The following is a 23,723-nucleotide window of genomic DNA, read 5'->3' as shown; positions in this document are numbered from 1 at the left end:
TCCCAGCGACTCCGTGACATATGTCTCCATTGCCAACGTCTCCTCCTGGGACAACAGGTACACGTGACTCTTGGGAAGCGCAGCGTCCACCTGGAGATCTATCGTACAATCCCTTCCCGGTCGATAAGGTGGTAATTTAGTCGCTTTCACTTTACTGAAAGCGATTGCCAAATCGGCATACTCGGGGGGAATGCACACCGTGGAACCCTGGTCTGGACTCTCCACCGACGTGGCACTGATGGAAACTCCCAAACACCTTCCAGAACACTCCTCTGACCACCCCTGGAGAACCCCCTGTCTCCACAAAATTTTAGGATTGTGCCGGGCCAGCCAGGGAGTCCCCAGTACCACTGGAAACGCAGGCGAATCAATAATAAAAAAACTGATACGCTCCCTATGATTCCCCTGCGTCACCATGTCCAGTGGGACCGTGGTCTCCCCAACCATCCCTGACCCTAATGGCCGGCTATCTAGGGAGTGCACGGGGAAAGGAGAATCTATCGGCACCAGCGGAACCCCTAACTTAAGGGCGAGTCGGCGATCCATAAAGTTCCCAGCTGCGCCTGAATCGACTAGCGCCCTATGCTGGGAAGAGGGAAAAAAGTGAAGGAAAGAGATTAAGACAAACATATGGCCAACAAGGGGTTCTGGGTGAGTTTGATGCTGACTCACCTGGGGTGACCGAGAAGCGTTCCGCCTGCCATCTCTACTCCCAGACGGACCCCCCCAGCACCGATCAGACGTGTGCCCTCTCCGACCACAGTTGGTGCAGGGAAGGCCACCTCCTCCGGTATCCCTCGGCATAGCCCCTCCCAACTCCATGGGAATGGAACGCACAGAACCCTCTCTGAACGCCCGCGGGCAGCCAGCAGATTATCCAGTCGAATGGACATGTCGATCAGCTGATCCAGTGACAGAGTGGTGTCCCGACACGCTAACTCCCGGCGGACGTCCTCTCGGAGACTACACCTGTAGTGGTCCATAAGGGCCCTGTCGTTCCACCCAGATCCGGCTGCCAAGGTCCGGAACTCCAGCGCGTAATCCTGGGCGCTCCTCTTCTCCTGCCTGAGATGAAATAGTCGTTCTCCCACCGCTCGGCCGTCTAGAGGGTGATCAAACACGGCACGGAAGCGGCAGGAAAACTCTGTGTAGTGCTCCCCGCTGAGTCTGGGCCATTCCAGACTGCGTTCGCCCACTCCAGAGCACGACCCGTGAGGCAGGAGATGAGGACACTCACCCTCTCTGCTCCTGAGGGAGTGGGTCTGATGGTGGCCAGGTATAGCTCCAGCTGAAGCAGAAACCCCTGGCAACCCGCCGCCGCTCCATCATAAGCCCTCGGTAGCGTCAGACGGAGGGTGCTGGAGTCGGGAGATGGGGAGTCCGGAACCGTGGGTGCCGAAGGTGGAGAGAGGAGACCACTCCTCTCCCATCTGTCCATTCTCTCCATCACTTGATCCATCGCGGATCCGATCCGATGGAGGACGGTGGTGTGGTGGAGAACCCGTTCCTCCATCGATGGGAGAGGGTTGGCTGCTGCTCCTGCTGACTCCATAAATCAGTGGGTGCGGGATTCTGTAATGCTCCGGGTGTCGTGGGTGTGGAGTCAAATGCAGGAGACAGAGTTCAATGCTGTGCGTCTTTTACTAGCACCAACGCAACACAGGGTGCTCACAAAAGTAATGTTCCCAAACACAGGGGAAAAAGTACAATGGAAAAAATCACGACTAAGCACGTACCTCTTACAACAGAGCCGAAGGTTTACAATGAAATAATCCCGCACAACAACCAGGCTGTCTAATAAAGACAAACTAATTAAACATGAACAGGTGCTACCACTAAACATACAAGGAGGGGGAGGAAAAACAATCAGTGGCAGCTAATAGGCCGGTGATGACGACCGCCGAGCGCCACCCGCCCGGGAAGGGGAAACACCCTCGGTCGGACTCGTGACAGATAGTCATTTAGTTCACTTACCTTTGCTTTCTTAGGTACAGGAACAATGGTGGCCATCTTGAAGCATGTGTGCACAGTAGACTGGGATAGATATTGATTGAATATGTCTGTAAACACACCAGCCAGCTGGTCTGCACATGCTCTGAGGACGCGACTAGAGATGCCGTCTGGGCCGGCAGCCTTGCGAGGGTTAACACATTTAAATGTTTTACTCACGTTGGCCACGGTGAAGGAGAGCCCACAGGCTATGGTAGCTGGCTGTGTCAGTGGCACTGTATTATCCTTAAAGAGAGCAACGAAGTTGTTTAATTTGTCTGGGAGCAAGACGTCGATGTCCGTGACGGGGCTGGTTTTCTATTTGTAATCCGTGATTGACTGTAGACCCTGCCACATACGTCTCGTGTTTGAGCCGTTGAATTGCGACTCTACTTTGTCTCTATACTGAAGCTTTGCTTGTTTGATTGCCTTGCGGGGGAATAGCTACACTGTTTGTATTCAGTAATGTTTCCTGTCGCCTTGCCATGATTAAAAGCAGTGGTTCGCACTTTCAGTTTTGTGCGAATGCTGCCATCAATCTAATGTTCAGATGCAACAGTTCATTACTGTAGCACTAGACTAAAGCTTTTAGATCAGAGGATTAAAATTCCCCCTGTGAGTCTGTGCACAGACTGACTTCATCCATCCCACCATACTATTTAATTCCTAGTACTAGTGTACAAGGCTCATCATTTAATCTGGTTCCACACACAGTTCATCTTCTCATTGCCCCGCCAACCCACAGTCTCTCCACAGGCGGTCCTGAGGTTTAGTCTCTAATAGAGACGGCATGTGGATTAGGCCTACTAGCCTGGTTAAAAGACTGAACGCCGCTCATAGAGATCCTATTAAATTACTATAGTGTTCCAATTCCTAAAGTCTATGACGCCGCTACACTCAGGCGCTGTAGTTTTCAGTCTGGTTTAGCCAGGCTAGTGGATTACAGCTTCACCACAAATCAAAAAATGTAATCCTCCAGTAATTCCTCCAGAGCAGCAGCAGCTGAGGGTCTTAGGGCTCTGGGTCAGGCAGACGCTGCCTGCGGGTAGGTCTGATGGCCACATCTGTCCTCATTCTGGGGCTTTACATATACAGACAGTTCACATCAGTTAAATGGTGCCTTGTCGTGAGGAGAGATGGGCTTATTGTACAAGTGTCTTTCAGTGCTTGAAAAGCACTAGGAATAAAACATGTTTTATCACCAGGCAGAGCTGGGTTCAAATAAATATGCATTTGAGTATTTGTATTTGAAATACTTATTTTTGGTGTATTTTAGTATTTTCAAATACTTACTTTGAAATGTTTTTGGAAGTAATTGAAATATCCTAAATAAACTGCAAAAAAAGAAACGGCCCTTTTTCAGGACCCTGTCTTTCAAAGATAGTTGGATTTTTACAAATGAATTAACAGATCTTCATTGTAAAGGGTTTAAACAATGTTTCCCGTGCTTGTTCAATGAACTATAAACAATTAATAAACATTCACCTGTGGAACTGTCGTTTAGACACTAACAGCTTACAGATGGTAGGCAATTAAGGTCACAGTTTTGAAAACCTAGGACACTAAAGAGGCCTTTCTACTGACTCTGAAAAATACCAAAAGAAAGATGCCCAGGGTCCCTACTCATCTGTGTGAACATGCCTTAGGCATGCTGCAAGGAGGCATGAGGACTGCAGATGTGGCCAGAGCAAGAAATTGCAATGCCCGTACTGTGAGACGCCTAAGACAGCGCTACAGGGAGACAAGACGGACAGCTGATCGTCCTCACAGTGGCAGACCACGTGTAACAACATCTGCACAGGATCGGTACATCACACCTTCGGGACAGGTACAGGATGGCAACAACAACTGCCCGAGTTACACTAGGAACGCACAATCTCTCCATCAGGACTCAGACTGTCCGCAATAGGCTGAGAGAGGCTGGACTGAGGCCTTGTAGGCCTGTTGTAAGGCAGGTCCTCACCAGACATCACCGGCAACAACGTCGCCTATGGGCACAAACCCACCGTCGCTGGAACAGACAGGACTGGCAAAAAGTGCTCTTCACTGATGAGTCACGGTTTTGTCTCACCAGGGGTGATGGTCAGATTCGCGTTTAATGTCGATGGAATGAGCGTTACACGGACGCCTGTACTCTGGAGCGGGATCGATTTGGAGGTGGAGGGTCCGTCATGGTCTGGGGCGGTTTTTCACAGCATCATCGGACTGAGCTTGTTGTCATTGCAGGCAATCTCAACGCTGTGCGTTTACAGGGAAGACATCCTCCTCCCTCATATGGTACCCTTCCTGCAGGCTCATCCTGACATGACCCTCCAGCATAACAATACCATCAGCCATACTGCTCGTTCTGTGCGTGATTTCCTGCAAGGCAGGAATGTCAGTGTTCTGCCATGGCCAGAGAAGAGCCCGGCTCGCAATCCCATTGAGCATGTCTGGGACCTGTTGGATCAGAGGGTGAGGGCTAGGGTCATTCCCCCCCAGAAATGTCCGGGAACTTGCAGGTGTCTTGGTGGAAGAGTGGGGTAACATCTCACAGCAAGAACTGGCAAATCTGGTGCAGTCCATGAGGAGGAGATGCACAGTAGTACTTAATGCAGCTGGTGGCCACACCAGATACTGACTGTTACTTTTTACCCCCCACCCCTCCCCCTTGTTCAGAGACACATTATTCCATATATGTTAGTCATATGTCTGTGGAACTTGTTCAGTTTATGTCTCAGTTGTTGAATCTTATGTTCATACAAATATTTACAAATATTTACACGTTAAGTTTGCTGAAAATAAACCCAGTTGACAGTGAGAGGGCGTTACTTTTTTTGCTGAGTTTAGTATTTGAACCAATGATGTGTAGAAATCCAGGACTGTGGATAATATGTAATGGCCAATGAGAGGCTTTGAGGCCTCCGGCCATCATATTGGCACTCCCCAGAGGGAGCAGTCCTCCATAGGAATTAATGGAATTCTAAAGCAATTCAATAAATTACATATTTTTAAAGAATTTCTTTGTTGTAGTGGGGTCAATAACATTAGTACCCCTAAAAAAATATTTTAAGGAATATGTCGTTTTTGTTATTGTCATGTTCATGGCACTTAATATAATTGTAAAGTATTTATTAAGGTGTCTGTAGACATTAATAAATGCATTTCTATAGCTTCCCCCCCAAAAAAATTAACAATGGAGGAGTACCAAAATGGCTGCATGGTTTCTTCAAAACAGCACCCCCCTGTAAGTCATCTAGGGTTAATACATATAATTCATTTGAACCCAGGTCTGTTAAAGGGACAGGGGGTTAGGGGTCACAGGAAAGCACAGCAGCACCTAAAATACGTAGGATTGAGCAAAGATTGTGATTTCTGACTTGTAACCTCAGCAGCAGTCGAGGCAGTGACACTGGTGACTTATTACAGAAAGGAGACAGACAGTAATGTCATTCAGGCACGGTGGCCTTTAAGTTGATCTCATAGGGGGTAAAATTTGTCCTCTTTAAGATGTTGAAACCACTTAGAGATGTTGAAGATGTAGAAACCACTTAGAGGTGAACAAGTCTTGAAAATGGTGGTGCAGACTGCCTGTTTGCACAAATAGAGGAGTCTATGCGGTGTTGTAAATCAGAACACTATCGGAACATTCTGAGCATACCGTGAAGGCCTGAGGCAGTGCTTAGAAGCTTTACTTCCAGTTGATGCCAAACATGTCAGTGCATTGATGTGTGTGTGTTTGAAAGGAGTGCGTGTAAATGGCAGCTTATGTGTGTATGCAGCATGGGAGACTTTAAAAACTTAGTGACGTGGGTGTGTAGTGGGGATGTGACAGCAGGGAGTGATCGTCGGTCACCCCCGTCTGCCATAGAGCCAGAACACTCAAAGCTAGCAGCAGCTGCTTGGCTCAACTCCAGTCCTCCAGACTCAGCCATTGAGTACCAGACCAGAGAGTCTACTCCAACACACACCCTCCAGACAGGGCCACAGAGAGCAGGGCCACAGAGAGCAGGGCCACAGAGAGCAGGGCCACAGAGCAACAGTTAAGCCTCACCCAGTTATTGTTATCCCCTGCTGATGACAATAGCTCCAAAAGATGACGTTGGAGAGGGCAACTCTGTATGCACCTTGAGTGTAGCAGAGAGTACACACTGTTAAGCTCTCAATTACAGCTGTGCTGCGGAGAACAACCAACCAGACAGCAGGAGTGACGCAGGAGCAGCTCAGGGACCACAGGGAGCTCTCATTACACTCAATGCCTCCTCTGAGGACCACTGGAGTGGATGTGGATGGAGCCGGGAGAAGACTAATGCCTAATGCATCCCCCTTTCCTCCCCATCCCCAATGTGCACGAGTCCTGTCATCATTGTTGATTAGGGCACAGCCTCTGTCTGTATCTGTGTCCTTCGTTGAGGCCTGCCCAGTGAATTATCACTAAACATCCTGATCCTAGGATGGAGTTTCGTATCTACACTAATATATCCAGATTTCCTCTCAGGTCTTGAGCCTTATACTACTTTATGTCTCCTGTCGCCACAGAGACTTGCACAGCTCTCAACGCACCCCTGGTCTGTGCCACCGGGCAACCCATATGTGCAGAGCTAGGGTTACAGTTTTTTTTTAAAGCTTCTCCTGTATTCACCAAGGAATGTGACCAAAAAGGACTCAGTCTAACAACCACACAGTCAGGAATGTCTGAAGCAACCAGCACCCTTCCTGGTGGAGAGTTTCCTACTGTGGTAGAGAGTTGAGCTAAAGGAGAGGCTACTCTCTATAGCTGGATGTGTCTGGTGTACTAGGGACTGTGGTGGGGCTGGAGAATCGAGATGACAGCCTACTCCTCCGCCTCAACACGAGTCATTGCCACATGCCCTTACTCAGTGTTTCTCAGCCAAAACCATACAAGTGTGAAGTGTACACTCCAAGTGTTACTTCTAGTAGTGTACCATATCAACATGGTAATGACTCATTTCAGTGGTATGATCTTGACTGGGTGCTGTTAAATCCCTTGAGGCTAGGACACCAATGAAACATCTTTCCAGGAAATAGGCAACAGTATATCAATGAGCAACCGAGCTGACTTTAAAAGCAGCTAAGTCTCAGAGGATGGAAGATCGTTCAGCCTGAACGCCACAGGAATTTCCTCCTTTCACTGGATTCCACAGCTGCATTGTCCAGAACCTTCACTGGTTCACTTACCGGCTGGTGTTAGAAAAAAACAAAAACACACATGCTCACTTACTCTTTCACTACACAGATGTGTCTAATTAAAAACAGGACACTGACTTGAAAACGGCACACAAGGAGCCATTATTCTATGCCAGGAGTACACAACTCTTACCCTACGAGGTCCGGAGCCTGCTGGTTTTCTATTCTTTCTGATAATTAATTGCATGCACCTGGTGTCCCAGTGCCTGATTAGAAGGGAAGAATGGGGGGGGGGGGAGCAGTGGAACAAGCTTCGAAGTCCAGATTTTAATTTGAGGGTTCCCTGCCATTTAGCAGTTTCTCCTTTTTAGAAAGAAGGTATTATCCTTCTCATGGCATTAATTTACACACCAGAGCAGAAGCATACATTACTCTCGATACAGTTGTTATAGTCCTCTTTCCTAATTGTATCACCTCTCACAAGAATGGCTTGTTTGGAATGAAAACCATGCCTACAGTAGGAGTGATGTCATGGAAAGATTCTGAGCTATGCTGGTACTGTATGAGTCGTAATAACATGTGCGCACCCCCGTCTCTCAACCACCTGTGGATTACCCGGCAGTGGTTCTGACAGCCTTTAAATGCCTCTAATATAAGAACATAGAAAACCAGACAACAGCAAAGGCAACCAAGGTAGAGCAAACTTAATTTCCCCTTTCTCGGTCTCTCATTCCCACTCTTTTTCCTCACACACACGGAACAGATTAACCCCACTTATTCTTGCATTCAGAAGCAAACAACAGAGACATGGTTAAGTGTATTACAGAGTGGAAATGTCAATAAAGCCACTAATTCACATGCATAAATCAGCTAACAATGGGACAATTGGATCTCCAAATGAATCCTGATGACTTTTTCACACTGCATCCAAGCATGTGGGTCTACTTTCGCATCAAAATAGTCTTTCCAAGGCAAACCTTAGTCAACACTTTAGTCAACCACACACAGTCTCATTTCCTTGGCAACCGTGATTCATTTCCCTGACAACAGGGCAAGGACATCTTCAAGAAGGGAAGCGTCAACAGTCAGTTTGTCTTTGACAAATTGTCATTGAAAGCAATGATTAATGTCATTACCGGAGCACAAAATATATAAATTCATCTGTTTTCTGGATAACTCTGTTAGAAGCAGGCTATGGTTTTGTATCCAACAAGGACCATAGGAGCTGATCGTGGACTACAGGAAAAGGCGGGCCAAACAGCCCCCCATTAACATCGACGGGGCTGTAGTGGAGCTGGTCGAGAGTTTCAAGTTCCTTGGTGTCCACATCACCAACGAACTATCATGGTCCAAACACACCAAGACAGTCGTGAATAGGGCACAGCAAAACCTTTTCCCTCTTAGGAGACTGAAAAGATTTGGCATGGGTCCCCAGATCCTAAAAAGGTTCTATAGCTGCACCATCGAGAGCATCCTGACCGGTTGCATCACCTCACGCCTGGTATGACAACTGCTCGGCATCTGACCGTAAGGCGTTACAGAGGGTAGTACAAACGGTCTAGTACATCACTGGGGCCAAGCTACCTGCCATCCAAGACCTATATAATAGGCGGTGTCAGAGGAAATTTACATTGACACCCACCCCCCGAACACTGCTGTACTCGCTGTTTGTTTGTTACCTATGCATAGGCACTTCGCCCCCACCAACATGTACAGATTACCTCAACTAGCCTGTACCCCTGCACACTGACTCTGTACCGGTGCCCCCTGTATATAGCCTCGTTATTATTATTGTGTTACTTTTTATTTTAGCCTACTTGGTAAATATTTTCTTCTTCTTGAACTGCACTGTTGGTTAAGGGCTTGTAAGTAAGCATTTCACGGTAGTCTACACTTGTATTCGGCGCATGTGACAAATAAAAGTTTGATTTGATGTCATTTTCAGTTCAGTCCACCAAGGTCAACTATGTTGCAATAGGCTTAGAACTCCAGAGGGTTACAATAAGCTTGGGACTCCAGGTCAAGGAACCTAGATCACTCATACCTTGAAAAGGGGATCGACCATAGGCCAGGGGATTCAAAATAGCAAGGGCATTTTTATAGCTAAAGGTTGTGCTTTGTCAGCTGGAACAAGGTTTCCCCAAATTCAGTCCTGGGGCCCCCCAGGTGCACGTTTTGGTTTTTGCCCTAGCACTACACAGCTGATTCAAATAACCAACTCATCATCATGTTTTGATTATTTGAATCATCTATGTAGTGCTAGAGCAAAAAACAGAAAGTGCACCCAGGGTGGGCCCCAGGACCGAGTTTGGGAATCCCTGAGCTGGAAGACAGAACATACTTAGTTGGCTTGATGAGTAATGTATTACATGAAGATGTTCCAATTCACCTCTGACCTCATCTGAAATCAATGCTCTTCTCGTCTCTCCACTGTCAGGTAGAGGCCAGTGCATCACATACAATTGATGACAGTCCTGGTCCTTGTGTGACTGACAGCATGATAAAAGGATGATATGTGGGGTGGCGGCCACATCTAGAGGATCCAGTTGCTCGCAGGGCAAAACACAAAAGCATCCAGTCGCTCACTGTGGTGTGGTCTTCTCAAAACAATAGACCAGCCAAAGTCCATCCAATCCCTGCATCCCTTCCTGCCTCCTCCAGTTTAGGGTCACTGTGTTCCTCACTATTCAGCCAAACAGGTCCTCAACAACCTCTCTTCAAACAGAGACCCAATCATGAAAAATCAGTCACTAACTAACCAAGCACAATGAATGTCTGTTGAACACGTTTCCAGTCTGCAACCGTCCCTCCAGCTACTGCAAACCTCTGTGGCATGCAAGAAATACCCATCCGAGAGAGAGCATACAGTACATCCGAACAATAAGAACAAATCATACATTACAGTCCAGGTCCACGACACAACCTGTAAGACATAACATTGCATCATTAGAATCACCTTGTAATAATGAGAGTTAGCATCTTTTACATTAGCAATGCATTGTACTTCCATTTTAGCAAAGTATTCAGATAAACACTCACCAAACCAAGGACCGCACCCTCTAACCCTCTGTTCCAATAGGACAGTAATGGCGATGAAGTCACTCCACTTATTCATACTTATTTGTTCCAACTCAAAATACCAACTCTGACTAATCCCCAAATGGCATCGTCTTTGATCAAAAGGACACCCAGCTAAAATACTGTCGCTAGGTGAGCTGTGAAAAGCTTGGCATCGTCAAATGGCACTTATCCAGTTAGGGTGCTGTCATAGGTATAACACAATGTCCTTGAGCCGCAAGCATAAAGAACGCAAAAAAATAACGGGATCGAAAAAGAGAATAACACCCACACACAGAGACACACACCCACAATCATACGCTAGGCAGAAGCACGCACACAGTGACTCAGACTACTTACACACATGCATTGAGTTGTCATCTCTAGAGCATATGTAGAAGTATTTGTAGCCAATTGCACACGGACTGTGGAATTTAATCCATCCCAACATTTAGGGAGTGTGAGTTCACGTTGGAATGTTTTATTGCCCAGCCCCATGATGGTGGATTCTGATGAGTGGTTTCACAAGGGCTACCAGTGGTTTCCTGGAAATGAAACAATTAACCGGACAATAACGTGAAGAGCACTTTCTCCACTGATGGGATGGAGTACTCTAAGCACCACATCACTAGAACACCCATCCTTTTCAAACGGGAGAAACAAATGAGCCCTTGCAACAAAGACCCATTTATGTTAGTTTACAAAAATGATGATACGGTCATATATGTATCCTTTTTGGAATGTGTATACCACATCAAGTATCATTATTGAAAGATTGTGTCGTCACACTTCTCTTTCAATTATGCATGCAAGTTTTTACATTTCATACCTCCTTGCCATACTTCTTATAACGATTCATCAAGTCTATCAATTTTTTTTCCGAAAAGCACATATGGTTTTTAGTCTATAGGATTCAAATAGGCCTATACGCCCCCAAGGCAGTTTCACTGAGTGGGAGTGTCCTCTGCTCTTCAAAAGAGACTGCCAGGTGCTCAGAACTGCAGCCTGAGACAGAGGGGCTCAGGGTAGTGCTAGCTGGATGAAATCTGTATGTAACAGCTGCTATACTGCATATTTCAATGCTACACACTTTGACATGCAAACATCTTGGCGCAAAAACAAGCATTTCGCTGCATCTGCAAATCTGTGTACGCGACAAATAAACTTTGATTTGATCTTTTTGTAAAACATTTAAATCTAAAGCCTATTGGAAAAGAAAAACTGGCACATGCAAACTAATCTGGTCACGACTTGTTTGAAAGTGTTGAAAAGAAAGCACATCCTCCGACTGTGGGTCTGCTTTAGGGGAATTTAACTCATTTACAGTTCCGTCGGAAAGTATTCAGACTCCTTGAATTTTTCCACATTTTGTTATGTTACAGTCTTATTCTAAAATGTATTAAATTGTCGTCCCCCCCTCATCAGTCTACACACAATAACCCCATAATGACAAAGCAAAAACGGGTTTAGACATTTTTGCTAAAAAAATGAAATATGACATTTACATAAGTATTCCGTCCCAGCAGTACGTCATCAGATACGTCATCAGATACGTCATCAGGGTGCACAACAGAACATTGTATGGACTACACTCGGTGTGTTGTTTATATTACTTTTGTTCTCTCCATTAAATCGATTTTAATCAGAACTAAAGTTTCATTGCTAAGGATTCCACGATGCGGTTAGCCTTTACAGTTGGGACTGCAAGATTGTGTTCCATTTTTTTGCGTGGATTCTGTGAGTGCTAGCTGGCTGTACTACATACACCTGTCATCGTTGTGGAAAAGACTCATTATCTTTTCGTAAAACAACTGGTTGCAGTAAAGAGGATACCAAGGAGATCCGGAGGGAAATCGACTAGTATCAACAGTTTTACGCTATGGAGGAACAACATACTCCATCATGGAAAGATCCGACTACCTCACAAAATGACTTTAACCCGACAAAAAAAAAGAAAAACAGATTAATCTACAGACACGGACGATTTACTTACTGTTGAAGTAGAGGCTAGTGCTCTGGCTGAAATCCATGCAACACTGGAAAAGTTGTGTGAGGAGGTAGCAGGGCTGAGGGGGAGTTTGGAGTTCAGCCAGACGCTCCAAGGAGAAAACAAGCACTCACAGCCAAGATAAAAATCCACGATTCCAACATGGATTGTCTACTCAGGGAAAACAGGATGATGAAGGAGTTGCTACTAGACAAAGTCGTAGCATGCGTGAAAATCATTTTTTTCTGGGATTCCTGAGGACGCATCCAATAATCCAGAGGGGGCGATCAGATAATTCTTGCTATCCGCCTTGAAACTTCTTATAGAGTCTGTAAACAAGGTGGCTTTCCACCGAGTACACAGACTTGGAGCGAAAGACCAAGGGTCCCTGACCGATCATTGCAAAATTTGAACACTACCAACAAAAGGAGCTAATCAAAAGCAGAGGAAGGGAGCTTAAAGGGACCAAATTCGGTCTCAATGACCAATTTCCAAGGGAGATAAACGAACGTCGTAAAAGACTGTATCCGGAACAAAGGTAACAAAGGGAGAAGGGTAAGTGTGCCTTTCTCAATGTGGACAAACTCTTTATAGATGGACAGCGATTCTGAGACAGAATGCAATCGGATCATCATCTAATTGGCATTCACATAACTCTTATAGTTTTTCCACGTGGACGGGGATATAAGTGTCCTCTGGTCTGATGAAACAAAAGTAGAACTGTTTGGCCATAATGTCCATCATTATGTTTGAAGGAAAAATGGGGAGGCTTGCAAGCCGAAGAATACCATCCCAAACGTGAAGCACGGGGGTGGCAGCAGCATGTTGTGGGGGTGTTTTGCTGCAGGAGGGACTGGTGCACGTCACAAAATAGATGGCATCATGAGGATGGAAAATGATGTGGATATATTGAAGCAACATTTCAAGGCATCAGTCAGGAAGTTAAAGTTTGGTCGCATATGGGTCTTCTAATGGACAATGACCCCAAGCATACTTCCAAAGTTATGGCGAAATGGCTTAAGGACAACAAAGTCAAGTTATTGGAGTGGCCATCACAAAGCCCTGATCTCAATCCTATAGAAAAATTGTGAAAAAGTGTGTGCGAGGAAGGAGGCCTACAAACCTGACTCAGTTACACCAGCTCTGTCAGGAGGAATGGGCCAAAATGCACCCAATTTATTGTGGGAAGCTTGTGGAAGGCTACCCACAATTTTTGACCCAAGTTAACCTCTTCAACCTATGGGGGCGCTATGTCATTATTGGATAAAAAAACGTGCCCGTTTTAAGCGCAATATTTTGTCACAAAAAGATGCTCGACTATGCATATAATTGGCAGCTTTGGAAAGAAAACACTCTGACGTTTTCAAAACTGCAAAGATATTATCTGTGAGTGCCACAGAACTCATGCTACAGGCGAAACCAAGATGAAACCTCAAACAGGAAATGAGCAGAATTTTTGAGGCTCTGTTTCCCATCGTCTCCTTATATGGCTGTGAATGTGCCATGAATGAACCTGAGCTCTCTGCCGTTCGTCCAAGATGTCTGCAGCATTGTGACGTATTTGTAGGCATATCATTGGAAGATTGACCATAAGAGACTACATTTACCAGGGGTCCGCCCGGTGTCCTGTGTCAAAATTATTGCATAATCTCTAGGTCCATGTGCGTTCCATTTATTCAGAAGAGAAAGTCAACTGCCACGATGGATTTATCATCGATAGATATGTCTAAAACACCTTGAGGATTGATTCTAAACATCGGTTTGCCATGTTTCTGTCGATATTATGGAGTTAATTTGGAAAAAAGTTCGCGTTTTAATGACTTAATTTTCGTTTTATTTCTTACCCAAACGTGATGGAGAAAACGGAGCGGTTTGTCAACACAAATAATCTTTTTGTAAAAACTGAACATTTGCTATCTAACTGATAGTCTCCTCATTGAAAACATCTGAAGTTCTTCAAAGGTAAATTATTTTATTTGAATGCTTTTCTGGTTTTTGTGAAAATGTTGCATGCTGAATGCCAGGCATAATCCTATGCTAGGCTATCAATACTGTTACACAAATGCTTGTTTAGCTATGGTTCAAAAGCATATTTTGAAAATCTGAGATGACAGTGTTGTTAACAAAAGGCTAAGCTTGAGAGCAAATAGATTTATTTCATTTCATTTGCGATTTTCATGAATAGTTAACGTTGCGTTATGCTAATGAGCTTGCGGATAGATTTACACAATCCTGGATACAGGTTTCTTTTGTAGCTAAACGTGACGCATAAAACGGAGCGATTTGTCCTAAACAAATAATCTTTTTGTAAAAACTGAACATTTGCTATCTAACTGAGAGTCTCATTGAAAACATCTGAAGTTCTTCAAAGGTAAATGATTTTATTTGAATGTTTCTGGTTTTTGTGAAAATGTTGCTTGCTGAATGTCAGGCATAATACTATGCTAGGCTATCAATAGTGTTACACATATGCTTGTTTTGCAATGGTTGAGAAGCATATTTTTGAAAATCTGAGATAACAGTGTTGTTAACAAAAGGCTAAGCTTGAGAGCAAATAGATTTATTTCATTTCATTTGCGATTTTCATGAATAGTTAACGTTGCGTTATGCTAATGAGCTTGCGGATAGATTTACACAATCCTGGATACAGGTTTCTTTCGTAGCTAAATGTGACGCAGAAAACGGAGCGATTTGTCCTAAACAAATTATCTTTTTGTAAAAACTGAACATTTGCTATCTAACTGAGAGTCTCCTCATTGAAAACATCTGAAGTTCTTCAAAGGTAAATTATTTTATTTGAATGTTTTTCTGGTTTTTGTGAAAATGTTGCCTGCTGAATGCTAATGCTAAATGATACGCTAGCTATCAATAGTGTTACACAAATGCTTGTTTTGCAATGGTTGAGAAGCATATTTTGAAAATCTGAGATGACAGTGTTGTTAACAAAAATCTAAGCTTGAGAGCTAGCATATTGATTTAATTTCATTTGCGATTTTCATGAATAGTTAACGTTGCGTTATGGTAATGAGCTTGAGGCTGTATTCACGATCCCGGATCCGGGATGGCTCGTCGCAACAGGTTAAACAATTTAAAGGCAATGCTACCAAATACTAATTGAGTGTATGTAAACTTCTGACCCACTGGGAATGTTATGAAAGAAATAAAAACTGAAAGAAATCAATCATTCTTTGCTATTATTCTGACATTTCACAATCTTAAAATAAAGTGATGATCCTAACTGACCTAAGACAGGGAATTTTTACTCTGATTAAATGTCAGGAATTGTGAAAAACTGAGTTTAAATGTATTTGGCTAAGGTGTATTTAAACTTCCGACTTCAACTGTACATGTAATAGTGCCAGACATGGACCCAAACATATACAGTTGGCATTGCTGTTATCATTTTAGTTGTCCTAGAAGTCCTTTGTTCTAAATGTATTTATTTTTTTAATAACAGTTTTTGCATTGTTATTTTGTGTTTTTTTGTTCTCTTTAGTCAGGTTGGATGGGAAGCATGCTGCACAACTATTTACAAGTCTCTCCAGTGATCTTGTTCAAGTCTGGGCTCTGGCTGGGCCACTCAAGGACATTCAGAGACTTGTCCTGAAGCCACTCCTGCGTTGTCTTGGCTGTGTGCTTAGGGTCATTGCCCTGTTGGAAGGTGAAGCTTCACCCCAGTCTGAGGTCCTGAGCACTCTGGAGCAGGCATTCATCAAGGATCTCTCTGTACTTTGCTCCGATCATCTTTCCTTCGATCCTGACTATTCTCCCAGTCCCTGCTGCTGAATAACATCCCCACAGCATGATGCTGCCACCACCATTCTTCACCGTAAGGATGGTAGGGAAGGTGCCAGATTTCCTCCAGATGTGACACTTGGCATTTGGGACAAAGAGTTCAATCTTGGCTTCATCAGATCACAGAATCTTGTTTCTCATAGTCAGAGAGTATTTAGGTGCCTTTTGGCAAACTCTAAGCGGGCTGTCATGTGCCTTTTACTGAGGAGTGGCTTCCATCTTGCCACTACCATAAAGGCCTGATTGGTGGAGTGCTGCAGAGATGGTTGTCCTTCTGGAAGGTTTTCCCATCGCCACAAAGGAACTCTAGAGCTCTGTTAAAGTGACCATCGGGTTCTTGGTCACCTCCCCGACTAAAGCCCTTCTCCCCCAATTGCTCAGTTTGGCCGGGCGGCCAGCTCTAGGAAGAGTCTTGGTGGTTCCAAACTTCTTCCGTTTAAGAATGATGGAGGCTACTGTGTTCTTAGGGAACTTCAATGCTACAGAAAATGTTTGGTACCCTTCCCCAGATCTGTGCCTCTACACAATCCTGTCTCAGAGCTCTACGGACAATTCCTTCGACCTCGTGGCTTGGTTTTTGCTCTGTCAACTGTGGGACCTTATATAGACAGGTGTGTGCCTTTCCAAATAATGTCCAATCAATAGAATTTAATGCAGATGGACTCCAATCGAGTTGTAGAAACATCTTAAGGATGATCATTGGAAACAGGATGCACCCGAGCTCGATTTCAAGTCTCATAGCAAAGGGTCTGAATACTTATGTAAATAAGGTATCTGTTTTTAATACATTTGCAAAAATGTCTAAAAACCTATTTTCACTTTGCCATTATGGGGTATTCTGTGTAGATTGCGAAGGATTTTTATTTATTTAATCAATTTTAGAATAAGGCTGTAACTTAAAATGTGGAAAAGGTCAAGGGGTTTAAATACTTTCCGAAGGCACTGTATACGAACTACAAACGCAACACGCACATGATTTCAGAGATTTTGCTGAGTTACAGTTCATAGAAGGAAATCAGTCAATTGAAAAATATTAAATTAGGTCCAAATCTATGGATTTCACATGACTGGGCAGGGGCACAGCCATTGGTGGGCATAGGCCCAGCTAATCAGAATGAGTTTTCGCACAAAAGGGAAATACACCATCGTAGACAAATTAGCATTCAATTCTCTGGAAACATCTCTGGTGGACATTCCTGCAGTCAGCATGCCAATTGCATGCTCTCTCAAAACTTGAGACATCTGTGGCATTGTGTTGCATGACAAAAATAGAGTGGCCTTTAATTGTCCCCAGCACAATGTGCACCTGTGTAATGATCACGCAGTTTAATCAGCTTCTTGATATGCCACACCGGTCAGGTGGATTATCTAGCAAAGGAGAAATGCTCACTAACAGGGATGTAAAACAAATGTTTGCACAACATGAAAAATAAGCTTTTGTGCATATGGAACATTTCTGGGATCTTTTATTTCAGCTCGTGAAACATGGGACCAGCACTTTACATGTTGCGTTTATATTTTAGTTCAGTGTACAGCCGATGGCCTTTTGAGGAAATCTAACTCGATATTATTGATAGACTATGAAAGTTGAACCATTTGTGACAGTTAAAAAGACCACATGACAAGTCTGTCCTGAGGTAAACTAATGAGTCACAGCTCCCTCAGACTTGTCCATCAGCGTGTGAGAGCACAGCAATGACATTCAGAGTGAGCCAGAGATCTTAAGGCCGGTGCCTGGCATTCCTTCATTACATAACACTCAGCAACTCCTTATATACAGACTTCTCGTATGGATCCAGGCAATTAGCCAGACCACCTGGTCACGTCTGTGTCCTAGGGTCTGTACTGAAGTCGCTTTTGTTCACATCTCAAGAGATGTTGTCAACAACTTTTTATTTGACACAGGGGAAATTAGCCTGTTTGATTTGGGTTTGGTGTGGTGGTGATTAGTGCACTCAACGATTATCCAAGTTGACTACTGGAGTCACAGCCAAAAATCATATGACAACCAAACTTAGCTACCATACCCCCGTACTGCACAACCAAGGCATATACTGGGAATAGATGAAGGAGGTCAACCCTTCCATCTAGTTTCCCATCTCTATGTTTGGGGTGGCAGGTAGCCTAGTGGTTAGAGCATTGGGCCAGTAACCGAAAAGGTTACTAGATCGAATCCCCGAGCTGACAAGGTAAACAAATCTGTTGTTCTGCCCCTGAACAAGGCACTTAACCCACTGTTCCCCTGTAGACCGTCATTGTAAATAAGAATTTGCTCTTAACTCACTTGCCTAGTTAAATAAAGGTTACATTTAAAAAAGAATCACATCCAGTGGTCTGATAATCATCATTTAAATGAGATGTGAAGACTGCCTGTCTGGCTAACAACTAATGCACATGCTGGGTAGGTAGTGGTATAGCACACAAAGCGCAGTCTGACTGCAGGTGTTCTGGGCTGTAATAAGAGTGTCATTGACTGTAGAGTAGCTGACTGAGGAATAGAGGTAGTAAGACTATAGAGTAGCAGACTAGAGGCTCAGTCTGTCCTGATGCAACAACAGCTGTGATAATGGCAGGCGGAGTCAGACAGACGGCCAACTGTCTGTAGTGTCCTGAATCCTGGCTGAGCAATGAGCTATATCCTAGTCAGTGTGCCAGCTCACAGTATGCCAGTAATGATACACATGTTTGCAATGTGGCTCAGTTGGTAGAGCATTGCGCTTGCAAAGCCAGGGTTGTGGGTTCGATTCCCACAGGGGACCAGTACAAAATAATGTATGTACTAACTACTTACTGTAAGTTCCTCTGGATAAATAAGTGTATGGTAAAATGACCAACATTTTTTCATAATATACAGTATTATTGTTAGCTGGACTAATTCGTATATAAAAAGGGCATACCTTCAAATCTAAATAAAACAAATAACACTTGATGTACATAATGATACAACTTCAACAGGTCAACAGTGACGTGTTGTGACCTACAGGTAATGTGATTGTTTCCATTAAATCAACGGCACCCCTCCCACAGAACACATTACATTAGTGCATGTCTGTGACAAAGGTCAATTGTCAAGTTGGGCCTTTTATAACAGAGGAGTTAAGAACAGCCTAAGGTTAGTATGTAGATGATCATATAGAATGGTCTCTTTTATCCTGCTTCGGAGGAACTTTGCTCGCAATAATGTCGTCCTCATGCCCATCTTTTTCAGGGGGTAAACTTCCTATGTTTACAGAACATAAAAGAGGCGGATATCCTGGGAGTGACAACAGGGGGACTTCACCCAAAAGGTCATGTCCACCTAATGCTCCTTTGACCTCAGAGCTATGTTGAAGGGAACAGGTATGGAGAACACGACTTGCCAAGCGGCACACAGCAAATAGATCAAACACGTTCTGCGTTAAAGCATTCAACAGCAATGGAAAGCTAAATGCACAAGTTATAGCCTACATCCAACCCCCTCCTAAATCATTATTTTACAACCAGACATAACATAGAGAGGAATAAATCCTCTACCAAAACAACAATACGTCTGCTACATAAATGTCATTACTTACCTAGAAACTTTGTTTTGAATGAATAAACCCATTGTTTTTAGTCCATTTTCATATCTCACTGAGAGTGCATAACATTCTGCCAGTCTGTGTTGCATGCACACAGTATGATCATGATGGATGGGTGGTTGGGGTGAGGGCTGTGGTGCAGCAGGATTAGTAGAAGGCCTTGGCTGGAGGCCCTGCAGAGTTAATGAGTCAGATTAGTCCTTATTGTGTGTTCCCAGGGATTAGCACACTGGCCACACTGAAGTTTCCTCATGTCAACCAAGAAGGGGGAGGGCAATCGAAGGAGATGGGCATATTGAGACGGAGGACAAGAGACCTTTATCAATTGTGTGTGTGTCTCGGTCTGATTGTTTGTGTAAACGGTGCTCCAGCTAGGGGGCGTTGGTAGGGGGGCACAAATTCTTCCCCAGGAGATACAGGAAGGAAGTCTTTAGCACTAGGGAGAGGTAGATATGTCTGGACCCCACCCAAAAGCGATAAGAGAGAGGATCAGGCAGGGGGCCGGCCAAATCATCATCATGCCAGTATCTGCTCTGAGGCTGAACTTTCATTATTTTATCAATTGAAACACACAAAGTAAACTCTCTGTGAAACACTGATGTACGGAAGCAGAGGGAGCACTAAAGCAAATGGAGCCTTTGAAACACTCAGGGGTTCCAGGAGGTGGAGGAGCGGCACTAGTCTTCCACACAGGAGAGCTAGTAGGGGAGAGTGTGTGTACATGTTCCACTACGCGAAGCTGGCTCTGACAGATTGTGGTGACCCCCGTTCTCAAGAGAACCTGCAAACAGACACTTTCACTTCCTGTTGTAACTGCCTGTATATCTTCACTGTCTGTACTGTCTTTACCACCAATGGAAAGATGTTGAATTCAACATGGCGCTGCATACAGCATGCTCCTCATCGTGTCTTCACCCATACTGTAGGTTCCATGACCCAGTTGAATATATTTCTTCCTCCGATCCAGTGGATTCAACGGCTAAACTGTTGAATATATTTATTCCCCTTTAAAATCAGGCCCCTAAAAGTTAAGGATTTTAGGGAAGTTAATAATTGCTGACAAATCAGAATATTTGCCTGCAATATGGTCCGGCACGCAAACAAACAGGGTCAGACAGAGGCATACAGGACAAACACCCCACGATGTAGGAAAAACAACTCAGGCAAAACAATGATTAGAGATTCAACACAAAACTCTCAATGAGGATGGAGAACCTGGTATCGTGTTCCTCAGTATAGTACTGAGGCCTGCTCTGCTCCGTCCCAACTCGTCAAACTGTGAAATCTATCAAAGTACCAGCCTTTCCATAACTACCGCAGAGCAGTAGACAACACATTACGGAGAGAACACAATAGATAATTACATCATCGATGGAAAACATTAAAACACTTCTCACTGTTTAGACTGATCTGACTGCTCTACTACGAGGACACTAAACATTGACTCACAGATCCATGAGCAGCAGGCCCCTGCCTCAATGTGTCTGTCTGTATGTATTTAGTGCTGGCAGGTGCATAAATTTCTCCACTGAGTCAAAATGACAATGGGTTAGTGATGTAATCAGCCAAATGATACACATAGCATATACAAAGCCCAATGTATGCACTGGTGACATCTATATGCAGATGGTTCTTCTTTGCTAGCGCAGGCGGAGCTGTTTGACATAAGAGACATTGAAATGGCTTCAATACCTTGGGCTTAGTAGTCTACAAGCAGTTTTATTATCCCACCGTACAACGCAATTACCGACATGTGCCTGTTCGGCAATGCTTTGGTCGGATAGTTTTGATTCGGAATGCACCGTTTGCATCTGCAAACTAATTACATTTGGTAAACAATAAGCAGCGCTGACATGTTATCTTTTTTTCCAGGTAATTCAATTGGGAAAAAACAATCATGGCTATGCATGAAGGTGGATTTAAACAGGCTTTTGCAAGTTACAGTGAACGGGTCTCATCCTTTGTCACACAGCTGGGTGTAACAGCAGGCCACTGCAGACTGTAATGCCTTCAACTTGGGTCAGAATGGGGCATTGGCACAACCCCAACAGAACCATCCTCAGTCCGGATCATTTCCCTTGTGTGGTGAATTGCATATAATATGTTCTACTGCTAGTCTGAGATACATACTCGGTCTAGAAACTTGGGTTAGGGAATGCCCTACTTACACCCCCAGTAAATTGAATATTTTTTAAGCGAGGCTCTTTTCCATAAAAATAAACCTTGCTCAATCTCATGATTACACTGCTTGGTAGCCTACTAAGAGGGAGAACCTCAGATGGTCTTTTTCATTCTTCCAACAATTTAAACATCTTAAGAGTCAAATCCATATGGGCAAATCAATGCACACCACTCACCATATGGGCTAATCAATGCACACCACTCACCATATGGGCAAATTAATGCACACCACTCACTATTTCTAATTGTAACATAATATGGTATTATTATGCGACGAAACACATTGGAGGCTTTCAGATTTCCTGTTTTTGTAGGGAATAAGGGGAAGATTCATCCTGCTTATCTCCCATGGGCAGGCCACTGAGAAGCAAAGGAAACCTGATGAGCTGAAAGGGTAAATATTAGGGGGAAAAACCCTTGAAAACCCATTCTTAAAAGAGATACTGCTGCATATCTATAAAAACAGCCTTTATTATTTCCTAATTAATGGGATCGTTTTTAGATTGACATGTCACACTACAGATCTGGTCCCCTATATTTTGATAAATATGTCTATAATAATCATTAAGGCTACCATTTGGCAAATCCAAAAATGATTTTGGGTTGAATAGATTATTAGATGTGTACTTGAGCAAATATGTTTTATAATGCGCTACAAAGCAAAAAGGTAGGTCCCCAATTAAAAAGATGACAAGGGAAAGTTGATTCAACCGTCTTCAAAAGCGATGCGATTTTACTAGTCTCTGCTCTTCAGACCACGGCTGCCCAATTCCGGTCCTGGAGGGCCGAAACACTTCTGTTGTTTGTTTCTACCTGGTAGTTAATTGCACTCACCTGGTGTCTCAGGTCTGAATGAGTCCCTGATTTGGAGGATGAAAACCAGAATGTGGGCAGCCCTGCACTAGAACGACTGGTTGCCTCCCACAATGTACTACCTCTCTATTTAGTACTTACGTAAAGCGAAGGTGTGACTGCGATATGTGGTGGGATTTGTAGGCCACATTAAAACCAACATTGTAACACGGATAGACAACATAGAAAAATGTAATTTGAAATGCGCCACCTAAATGTATGCTCAGAAAATGTGACAACTTTTTTTACACTGGGGTAGCCTACCACAAAGAGAACATTCCTCTCAGTAGTTTATTACATCGTATTATCACTTAGGCAAACCCAAATTAAGAATGCGTCTTACCTGTTTGTAGGAAACGTATACCGGTAGTCTCGAAATATAGAATGAACGTATTCTAGAGACGACTTCGTTGTGGACGAATTCTTCTCTTGTCCACTGCAGTTAAATTGTAATTCCACTGCAAGCGAAATGTTCTCTAGGTCCCCGTGCGCTCTTGAGGGCTTGCTTTTGAATGCGGAAAAGATGTCCATCAAGAAGCTACGGTGTACTCACACCCACATGAAGAGCGAACAGAAGATAGTTATATCGGTTTTTCCCCAGCTATTCCCCTCATGGATCAACTGATTGTTAGGCGCTTATGAGTTACACAATTATGTAACAACTGGGGGAATATCAATCAAATCCGTCTCACTGTGAAATACAGCTCATCGTGGTAGTGAGGGACATCTACTGCCAGTCTTACATAGCAGCATTGCACTTTGTCTTCTGTGCTGCGTGAACACTTTTCCAATAAAATAAAAATATATACTTAAACCACTGACTAGCTAAAGCAAGCAACACCTGTCAGGGAAGACATGTGCTGTGTTCATACACGCAGCCCAGTTTATTTTTTCCACTCATTGGTCTTTTGAAAAATCACATCAATATATTTTTCAATGACGATTAGATTAGTGCACACTATCAGAATTATGATGCCTGTATAAACGCAGCCCACGTGACTCCCAGATTGGTGTTGCTTGCGTGATTGTCTTTACATCTATTGGTTTAAGTACATTTGTCTGTTCCCCCAGTGGTTTTGCAAATGTTCCTACTAATGGAGGTATTACTTACCTTCTGTTACCGCTTCCTTCCTGTTAGGGGTGCAGGAATAAAGCACCAGGGAGCAGCAATATAC

The 23,723-nt window shown here is 44.0% G+C and overlaps 1 protein-coding gene across 1 annotated transcript in view; it reads right to left on the bottom strand.

Moving 5' to 3' along the window:
- Window positions 1–23,189, bottom strand: part of LOC115112487 (adenylate cyclase type 2-like) — a 79,517-nt gene extending 56,328 nt beyond the window's left edge. Inside the window, exon 1 of the mRNA XM_029639584.2 lies at window positions 22,892–23,189. The gene's annotated coding sequence lies outside the window, so the exon portion shown is untranslated. The remainder of the gene's footprint in view (window positions 1–22,891) is intronic.
- Between the last annotated feature and the right edge of the window lie 534 nt (window positions 23,190–23,723).

This window comes from Oncorhynchus nerka, linkage group LG27 (assembly GCF_034236695.1).
Source record: "Oncorhynchus nerka isolate Pitt River linkage group LG27, Oner_Uvic_2.0, whole genome shotgun sequence".
Taxonomy (NCBI): Eukaryota; Metazoa; Chordata; class Actinopteri; order Salmoniformes; family Salmonidae; genus Oncorhynchus; species Oncorhynchus nerka.
The sequence above is the reverse complement of the archived record's forward strand: the minus strand, read 5'-3'. Positions and strand labels throughout refer to the sequence as shown.